Consider the following 9,588-nt stretch of genomic DNA (forward strand, 5'->3'; position numbering starts at 1 on the left):
GCTCCCGTCCGCTCGTGCTTAATTCATTCGGACGTAACCTGCACTTTCCGTTCATTTCAATCACCATCTCGGAGGGCAGACCAGCCCCTCCCTGTTCTCCCCGCAGCTGAGCACTCTCCCGCCTCCTCCCCCCCCCCCACACACACACGGCCCCTCTGCTGGGACCAGGGCCCTGGCTACGCAGAGCCATGGCGCGGGGGCATCTCCGGGACCCCAGCCCCAAACCAGTGCAGCCAGCAGGTGCCTCCTCCTCTGGGGAGCCTCCTCCTGGCCGTGGGGTGCTCAGAGCTGGGCTTTGCCCCACACCCTGTGCACGGGGGCAACCGTCCAGAGCCACCAGTGCTGGCCCCGAGCAGACCAAGGGGGCAGCGAGCCCCGAGGGGAAGGGTGAGCGGTTAGGAGAGCAAGACACCCCCCAGCACGTGGCCTGAGCTCCCACCTGCTCCGTGTGGGCATCATGGGCCGGGCTGAGCCCTCCTCTCCCTGCCCCTTACAGAGGCTGCTTTCGTCTGCACGGTGCAGAGCAGCCGCCCAACCCGGGCCCAGCGCCTCGCCCCATCCCTGTGCCCGGCTCCCTCCCAGCCTGGGCCTGCTGCTCTCCAACCTGGAGGCTCTGTCCCGCCCTGGCCAGGCCCGTGGTTGGGAGTGACTCGCTTGGCTAGCAGGGCCGGGAGCTTCGACAGGACGTGGCCTTTGGCCCATGGGGCAGCAACTTTGCTTCCCTTTGCCCCGTTCGTGGGCCCAAATGAGTTTCCTCCCCCCCCCTCCCCCAACCGGCAATGAACCCAGCTGGCGCCGGTCACTGGAGTGTCTGGCCATTGGGCAGGGGGTGGGCAGCCCCATGGGGGACAGAGACACCCCCTTCCTTACAGGGACCCCTAGCAGCATGCTGTGGGCCTGGTGCCTGGCCTCCTCCCCAGAGGTGGGTGCTCTGCAGTTAGTCCCGTGCTGTGCAATGCCAGGCACAGGCTACCCAGGAGATGCTGGGATGGAGTGGGCAAGGCTGGAGGTGCCAGGTGCTGCCTTTCCATGTGGTATCCTTCCTGTCTCTCCGGGTACAAATCCCTCCCCCCGCTGATGGGCACACATCATCCCACAGCCCTGGCCGGCATGGAGGGCACCGTGTGTGAGTCATACCAGGGGGAACCACTGGAGGCTGTTTGGTTGCATGGGGGCTACTTCCCCACCCAGCCCTGCAATGGCCACTGGCCCATGCTGGGGACTGGTCCCCACCACACCCTCTCTCCTGTGCCCGGGACACTAGGGGCTGCCATGCAGACTGGAGATGGCTAGGGACAGGTGCCGGGCGGTCCCGCCGGCTGCACCGAGTGGGAGGGGGAGCAGAGCTGCCCCCGTCACGCTGCCCGTCTCGCCATGCCCACTGCTTCACCCCGGCAGTGTCTGTGCAGGGGCTAAGAGGTCAGGAGCTGCCTGGGGCCCTTTCTGAGCTGAGCCATGGCCCCCAGGCAGACCCCGTCCATCCTCGTCGGCAGCCCTGTCACCCGTGCACTCCGGCTCAGCTGGGCACGGCGGGAAACAGGCGGCCACTGAAGCCATGCAATGGGTGGGGGTCTCCCCGATCCAGATCTCACAGGAGGAGGGTCTGAGCCCCTGCATCCCGGGGCAGTGGGTGGGGTCTCCCTGCTCTCCCTCCCTCGTCCCAGGTCCTCAAGACGTGGGTCCAAGTCTAGGGCCCCGGCAGCTGGTAGGATGTGGGGCTCGCACGGCTCGGGACATCCCCAGCAGGTGGCAGCGTTGCACCAAGAATGGCCCCTCTGCTGGTCAATCAGCTGCAGGGCCTGGGAGCTGGGGCTGCCTTTGGGGGGCAGGGGTCCTGCTGGGACCTTCCCAGGGCTGCATCAGCCATCGCAGGGCCAGGGTCAGAACCTCACCAGGGGCATGTGCCATCGGCTCCCCCATGCGCTCTGCTCACCGGCAGACCCCACCACCCATCCCCTGGGCACACCTGCCTGGCCCATGCTGCTGTCATCACAGGCTCCTCGAGGCCATCCTCCCTCTCCACACACACACACGCACACACACACACACCTGGCACCATCCAGTCTTTAGGGAGTGGGAAATCTGATGTCCTTGCACTCCGAAACCCTGGAGATCCAGTCCTCAAGCCCCCATATCCTGCACCCCCAAACCCTGGGGATCCAGTCCCAGCCTCTGGCCCCTGCACCCCCCAAACCCCGGAGGAGGGTAGCTTTCCTATGCAGAGAGATTTTTGAATGTGCTCATCCCGTTGGCGCCTCCCCCACGCCCCCGTCGGTGCCACCAACTCGCCCCACATGAAGTGTTTCCCTTGAAGTCCCAGCGCCCGGAGTCACGGGATCAGGTGAGCCGCTCAGCTGCCACCTTAAACGTCTGCCAGATTCTGACCCTTGGAGTGGCGAGGAAAAGCTGGAAAATGAGCCCCCCAAGTCCCTCAGATGGCGAAGAAAACACCCCAGAGGTTTGTGTTTAAAAAGCTCAGGATTTTTACACGAATCTCCTGAGTTTTGCGGGCCCGACTTCTGGTCTTTGACTGCCACAGTGACCCTCACCGCCCCCTGATTGTCGCCCTGCTTTAACCAGCAGGGAGGGGCGCCTATCCCAGCCCCAGGCCCGGCTGGGTTCAGAGCTGCTGCCTTGAGGGCAAAGGCAGAACAACACAGACATTCAGCTGGTGACCCAGGGAAGTCCCCGTCCCCATCTCTCTGCCAGTCTGTCCCTGGGTAACCCTCCATCTTAGTCCCTGCAATGCCAGCCCTGGGTACCTCCATCCCTATCTCTCCGCCAGCCCAGCCCATGGCAGGGAGTCAGGGGAGCCGCTGGGATGCTGCGTCAGCCTGGTGCTGATTGAATAACGAGCTCCAGTCATCATGACAGCTGCGGCCTGGGAATGTGCCCTGGCAGCCCCCATCCATCAGCTGCAGCTGGGCAGGGCGGGCAGGGGTGGGAGGCCGGAGGGGCCTGGCACGCACCACTCAGCAGCTCATAATGGTCCTTGTAAAGGCAACAAGGCTGGAGAGTTATGGGGGGGATATACTGGGGGAGGCAGCCCTGGAGCCAGAGATTGAGAGACAAGGAGGGGGCTGGGGGTGGGACAGAGGGCAGCCCTGGGATGTGGGGCAGCGGGCAGGGGATGGGGCAGTGCCAGGGCTGGCGCAAGAGAGACGGCTGGCCTCTCGGGACAGCCCAGGTGGCGGGCCCAGCGCCCCAGGGAGGGCCAGGCCAAAACTCCAAGGCCCCCTGTCTATACAAGAGCCCTGGGGGGTGGGGGGGACAGCCCTGCCCACCCTGAACAGTTGTGCCCGCTCCGTGGGGGGTGAGTCAGGGTAGAACCCAGCCCCATGGGACTAGCCTAGCATCCGTGCCCGAGGAGAGAGGCCCTCTGGACTGGTCTCTTCTCAGGGAGCAGCCAGGGTCCCCCCACGTCTCCCGGGGCGGCGCTTTGAAGTGGTGCTCGGGGAGGGCTCCCCAGTGAATGGGCTTCTGTTCCCGGGGCCCTCTGATCTCCACCAGGTGCCAGAGTCCGGCCCTGGCCACCCCCCCCCAGCGCCTGGCCGGCCGCACCGTCAGCTCCTCTTGGTAAGGGCTGGTTTGCCTGGGAGCCAAAGAAAAGGCAAACTTGTTTTGCTGCGCAGTGAGCGGGTTGGACCCTGTGCGGGGGGGGGAGTGGGCTGGGCCGGGGGGTTGGGGGGCGGGGAGAGCCCCAGGGTAGCCAGGCCCGGCCTGACAGAATCACAGCTGCCATATGAGCATCCGCTGCCCAGCTGAGTCCACAGCCTGCAGCCGGTCCCGGGGCAGGGCAGGGCCGGGGGAGCCAGAATCAAGGGGGTGGTCCAGGGCAAGGAAGGGAGAGAGGAAAAGGGCTACAAGCGAGAGCTGTAGGTGGGTGTGAGAGCAGGGGAGTGGGGCAGGCTCCGGGGGAGTGGGGCGAGACCTACAGGCCACTGGCCGGGGAGAAAGCCCCCCATAGATTTAACATCTCCCATGTGCGCACGTGCTGTGAACTCGCTGCACGCCCTGTGTACGCACTGCACACGCTGTGTACCCGCTGCATGCTCTGTGTACGCACTGCACACCCGTGTGCGCACTGCACACCCTGTGTACGCACTGCACACCCTGTGTTCCCTCTGCACACCCTGTGTACGCACTGCACACCCTGTGTACCCGCTGCACGCCCTGTCTATGCACTGCACACCCTGTGTACGCACTGCACACTCTGTGTACCCACTGCATGCACTGTGAATGCACTGCACACCCTGTGTACCCGCTGCACGTGCTGTGTACGCACTGCACGCCCTGTGTACGCACTGCACACCCTGTGTACGCACTGCATGCACTGTGAATGCACTGCACGCGCCGTGTACGCACTGCACGGGCATTAACCGCAGGCACACGCGTGACATGCCTGCCACGCCCACGCAGGCTACTCACGCACGTGCTGCGCACACCCCGGCCACACTCACACTGCACACACACCTGCACCAAACCCGTGCCCACTGCGCACACACTCAGCCTCTGCGGGGCTGAGCTCCAGGCCACGTTCCCTGCACTGCAGGGGTCGCCGGGGAGGGATTGCCAACCTGGCACCTGAGTTGAGGAGCAGGAGGTGGAGGAAATTCAGCCCAACCCCTGGAAAAAGCACCTTCCCACCGCAACGCCCCCCGTCAGCACGAGGGGCCCCGGGGCCTGTGGTTCAGGGGCTTTGACAAGAAGATTACAAATTGGCTCTAATAGGCCCTTAACCTCTGCCCTCCATGGAGCTGAGGCCTTCTCCTCCACAGGAAGCATCGTCTTCCTGTGCAGAGAGCCCGGCCATGGGGGACACGAAAATGCAGCCATGTGCATGTCGGAGCCTCTGCAGCGCAGGTGGCAGGGCAGCTGGGAGAACGGGGTGCAGGGCCGGGCAGCGGGGAGCAGAGCGGAACGTGTTGCAGCCTGGGTTCTGGGTGCGTGACAGGCTCTTGGCTGGAGGGAGGGGTGTGCGGGGAGGATGATGGGCCGATGGGGATAATACAAATCCTGCTTGCCCACAGTCCCTTTCATACCAGTTGAATTAATAGACATAAGATGATAGCCAGGTTTATATCCACCATTGAAATGCAGCTGCCTCTGGGGTGGGACACAGCAGCTGTTTATGTAGGGATTCCCCTACTGGGCACTGAAATGCAGCTGCCTCTTAGCCAGGTCATGGCAGCTGTTTAACCCTGGAGCATCGCTCAGGGGCAAGTGTTCCTGCTGACTCCCCGCCCCTCTCCCGGCAGGAGCTGGGTGTCCTGGGGAGGGCTCCCATCCCTGGGCTGCCCCGGCTTGTGAGCGCGGCCACTCCGAGCTGTCTGTGGTGGGCGCCCGGGTAATGCCATGGCTCGGGTAGATCAGACAGGGCTGGTCACAGAGGTACCATACGCTGGAGCTTGTGGGGTCATGCCCATTGCTGGGCGCCTACGTGTGCCCCCTGGGAGCTGGCGGGCGGTGGGCGGGGAAGGGGGAGGATGAGGTTGGGGGCAAGGCAGCAGGAGCAGCCACCTCTGCTCTCCTAGCAGCAGGCTGGCCCCCCTCCCCCCCCCCCCATCCGGGCACCGTCTGAGCGTGGGCTGTGATGCTGGGTTGGCCTCGCCGGTCAGCCCGGGCCCTGCACCCGGGTCTCAGCTGGGCTGGCAAGCACAGGGCTGCACAAAAGCTGGGGCCAGCCCGTCAGCAGACTGCTTGGGGTGGGGGAGCTGGGGTCCCCCCCAGGCACGGGGTAGGGCCTGGCTGAGGACACAGCTCGTCCCTGGCTGGGCTGCCCGGGAACCTCAGCCTGGGTCAGTGACACAGCCCGGGGGCCCCGCTCAGCTCAAAGCTCCCTGAACCACCAGCTGGGCTGGTAACCCACTAGCCCCCTCCCCAATGGGTGTGCCCCCCTTCAGGATTCCCCCGTGCGCCTCACAGCAGCCTCCCCCTCCCCTGCTCCTGCTGCCCCCCCATGCCTCCAGCCCCCCTTCTCGCTGGGTGGGAAGGCAGGAGGGAAACTCTTGGATGAGGGGGCAGAGAGCACAAGCCGGGGCCTGTGAGGGGCGGCCGCTGCTGGCTCCCCGCCCAGCAGCGGCGATGGGCAGAGACACTTTCCACCAGTGCACAACCAGGAGAGTGACCCCCCGCCCCGGCAAAGACACAGGCCAGCTCCCACCCTCCCCAGTGATTCCACCTGGATCATCTCCATGCACTAAGGTAACTCCCCCCCTGCCCGGGGCAGAGCCACCTGAGCTGGACCCATGGCCATGGGGCATCACGGGAGGGAGAGGGGAGCCCTGGGCAGGGCAGCAGAGACCCCTGGCGCACAAGGAGTCACTACTTGCCCAGGACGCCCCCTTCCCATCCAAATGCCGTTGGGCTTTCCCCCTGCCCCAGGCCCTCAAGTCCCTCCCCCCCCATCTCCTCGGGGCCATTCCCAGACTCCAGCGCCCCCCCAGCCGTTCCAGCAGACACCACTGACTGCCCACAGAGCTGGTGAAAGTGACAGAGGTTCCTGGGCCGGTTCGTGATTGCCACCGGGGCCGTAATCCCGGCACAAATTAACCAGCCATCTGCCTAATGACCGCCGGAGCAGCATCCCGCCAGATGGGCCAAGACAAACACAGCAAGTGCCCGACACGGTCTCGCCTCACCTTTGGCGCCCAGCCGCCTTCTGCGCCCGCCTCTCTCATGGTCTCTTCCCTCAGCTGTCACGCTCCCCGCCCACTGCTCCCCTGGGCATGGAGGGGAAGCAGCAGCAGCAGCACGGGGGGCAGGGGGTGGCTGCCTGCCCCTGCATGGAGACGGGGCAGCACTGGGGTGAGAGCATGTGGCAATCATTTTTGGGTCATTCACCTCCCCCCCCATTTTTGTCATGGTCCCCTAGGGTGGTGCCCAGGCTGATTCCATCCCTGGCCCGGGACACTCACTCACAGGGGATTTGCTGCTGGGTTCCCAGCTGTGCGCGGGAGCAGGACTCGGGGACGTGGCCATCGGGTTATGGCTGCTGCTGAGTTTTCACCCGAGCTGAGCCGCAAACTGCTCTCCCGTCTGGCCCAGCTGCCCTTGGCTCGCAGGGTTTGTCCCGAGGGACAGGTCAGAGCGGGAACCCAATGGTCTAGCTGGAGGATTGTCTCAGCAGGAGTTACCTTCTCCTGGGGGCTTTCCCCTGCCCCCGAGTGACTGGGGGTCTCTAAGGAACAGCCAGCCCTTGCCAAGACATCTGGCCAAGGCTGGCCTGAGAAAAGTGTTTTAATGGACAGCTGGGGGGCTTGGGTGAGCCCCGCGCCACCCCTGGAGAGCATGGGCCGGTGGGAAGGAGAGAAGCTTAGCAAGCTGGGTGGATGGAGGGGGAGCCCAGAGGGTGGGAGGGACCTAGCTCGCTAGAGAAAAGCTCTGCAGGCTCTCTCTGGGGAGGAGCAGGAGGCTCAGGTAGAAGCCGGGGTCAGGCCCATGTGTCCCCTCCAGAGGGGAAGAGTCTGAAGGACCAAGACTCAAGGGAGATGGGGCTATGGGCCAGGATCCTGGGAGAAGAGCAAAGGGGAATGATCTCTTTGAGTTGGGAACCACGTCCCTTGGGGAGGAGCTGGGAACTGAAGTAAGACCCCAGGGGCAGCTGATGGATCTGCCTGTGTCTGAACCTGCCCAAGGACCCTGGTTGGCACCTCCAGGATGTTGATGCCCTGGAAGCAGGGGGGAGGGGGGAATCCAGCAGAATCTGGCCAGGGGGCTGGGTACCCCACTGGGCGAGGTGAACGCCCATGCTGCAAGGAGCTGCTCCAGAGAGGTGAGCCACGGCCGCGTTTCCTGCCGGCGCGGTGGGATGGGGAGCGCTCGTATATCCCCTCGTGCTTGGCATTACAGCCACGAGGGGCAGCCACGCCCTGCAACTGACCCTGCCGCTGGGTGCCAGTGCCCAGAAAGGAAGAAACCGAACCACCAGCAGCTGCGAGACAAGCAGGCACGGCACCAGCTCTGCCCAGCTAGGCCTGACCCGCTGGCACGTAGACAGCTGCCCGGCTGCTCTGGGTGGGAGAGCTTGCAGCCACTGACTAGCTCCTCGCCCCGCTCAGGCAGGACAGGCAGCGGGATCTCCACCTCCCGAAGGATTTCTGTGCTGCCAGCGGACACAGTGAAGACAGTGACGGAGAAGGTGCTTTGTCTGTCTGCAGGCAGAAGCTGGGGCCCTGATCCTGCCAAGGGGCTCTGAATACGTGCCGAGCACCACGCCGGCGGGTCCCGTGGCAGAATCAGGGCCTGTTCCTCTTCTTCTCCGGAGGCGCGACTGGGCTAACAAACTCCAGCTAACTCCTGGCAGGCGGCAGACGGGCCTGGGCGGAGAAGGGAGGAAACAGCAACTTGGTCTCAGCATCGTCGAAGTCAGCTTGCGCTCGCCACTGCCGCCCCAAGACCACGGGCGGAGAAGGAGAGGGGGGCGCCGGCTCTTCACACAGCGCGCGGAGGGGGAACATCTGCTCACCAGCAAGCAGGGGCTGATGAGGGGTTTGCAATCGCTTGCCCAGGCTCTGCCCCCTTGGCTTAACTGAAGCTGTGGTGGGCACCCGGGGACTGCTGTAACCCCCTAGGGTGCAGAGATGTGGGGCTAAACTCTCTAGCACTCAGCACCCACTTAGACCCCTAAAGAAGGGCCGGGGGGTGCAGAAATGCCAGAACCCAGCAGCTCCTATTGGCATGCTCCTGGGCCAATTTTCAAAGAAGCTCAGCACCTGACGAGCACCCAAGGTGCTGGGCACTGCTGGAACCTGCCCCCAAGTCGCACAGCGTGTGCGGGTCCAGGGTTTGAACCCGAATGGCCTGCGCCCAGCGGCCCGTCTTCCGCCCGGGGGGATGATGTGATAGTTGCCAGGACGGGCGGGTGCATTTACCCCGGTCAGGGCCGGATTTACACCTTGCGCGCCCCTAGGCACAGCATCTTCATCTCCCCGCTCCTACAGCTGACCGTTGTGTTTTGTGCAAGGGGGGGGTGACTGGGGAGAGAGGGGCTGGCTGGGCTGGCTCTGCATGGGGGGGCAGGGGAGACCAGTTCAGCCAGGCTCAGTCCTGAGCTCCGGCTTCCAGCCTGGCCAGGGGGCGGGGCCACAGGAGAAGAGGAGGAGCAAGGGGCGGGGCCAGAGTTCCAGTGCTCATGCGGGCCCCCAAATTGGCCAGGGCCCCCTCGGCCCGTGCAGTAATCCACCACTGTTTAGGTGCCCCCAGGCACCTGCCTGCTGTGGCTGACTGGAAATCCAGCCCTGATTCCTGTTGAGGTTTTGAACTCTCCGGTGGGGGTGGAGAACCACAGGCTGCCCCCAGCGCTGAGAGGGGGTCACCCCCCTGACTCCAAAGGAGTCCCTGAGGCGATGGAGAAGGGGGGGCGCGGTGCTGAGCTGCAGCTGAAAAGCAGAGGCCAGGTGGGGCGGTTTTGCCGGGGAAAGGGCACGGCACGCAGGGCGCACTGGAGCACGCTGGGGGATCGGCACTTGCCGGCAGAATGGAAGCCCGCCGGGACGAGGCTCAGACAGGAAGGTCAAACCACTTCTCTGCGTTATTTGTGCAGCTGGGATGTCGGCAGGGGAGAGAGAGCGGCACCACCACCGCCTG

Source organism: Emydura macquarii, unplaced genomic scaffold (assembly GCF_026122565.2).
Source record: "Emydura macquarii macquarii isolate MOO-44397 ecotype Brisbane River unplaced genomic scaffold, CSIRO-AGI_Emac_v2 contig_3603, whole genome shotgun sequence".
Lineage (NCBI taxonomy): Eukaryota > Metazoa > Chordata > Testudines > Chelidae > Emydura > Emydura macquarii.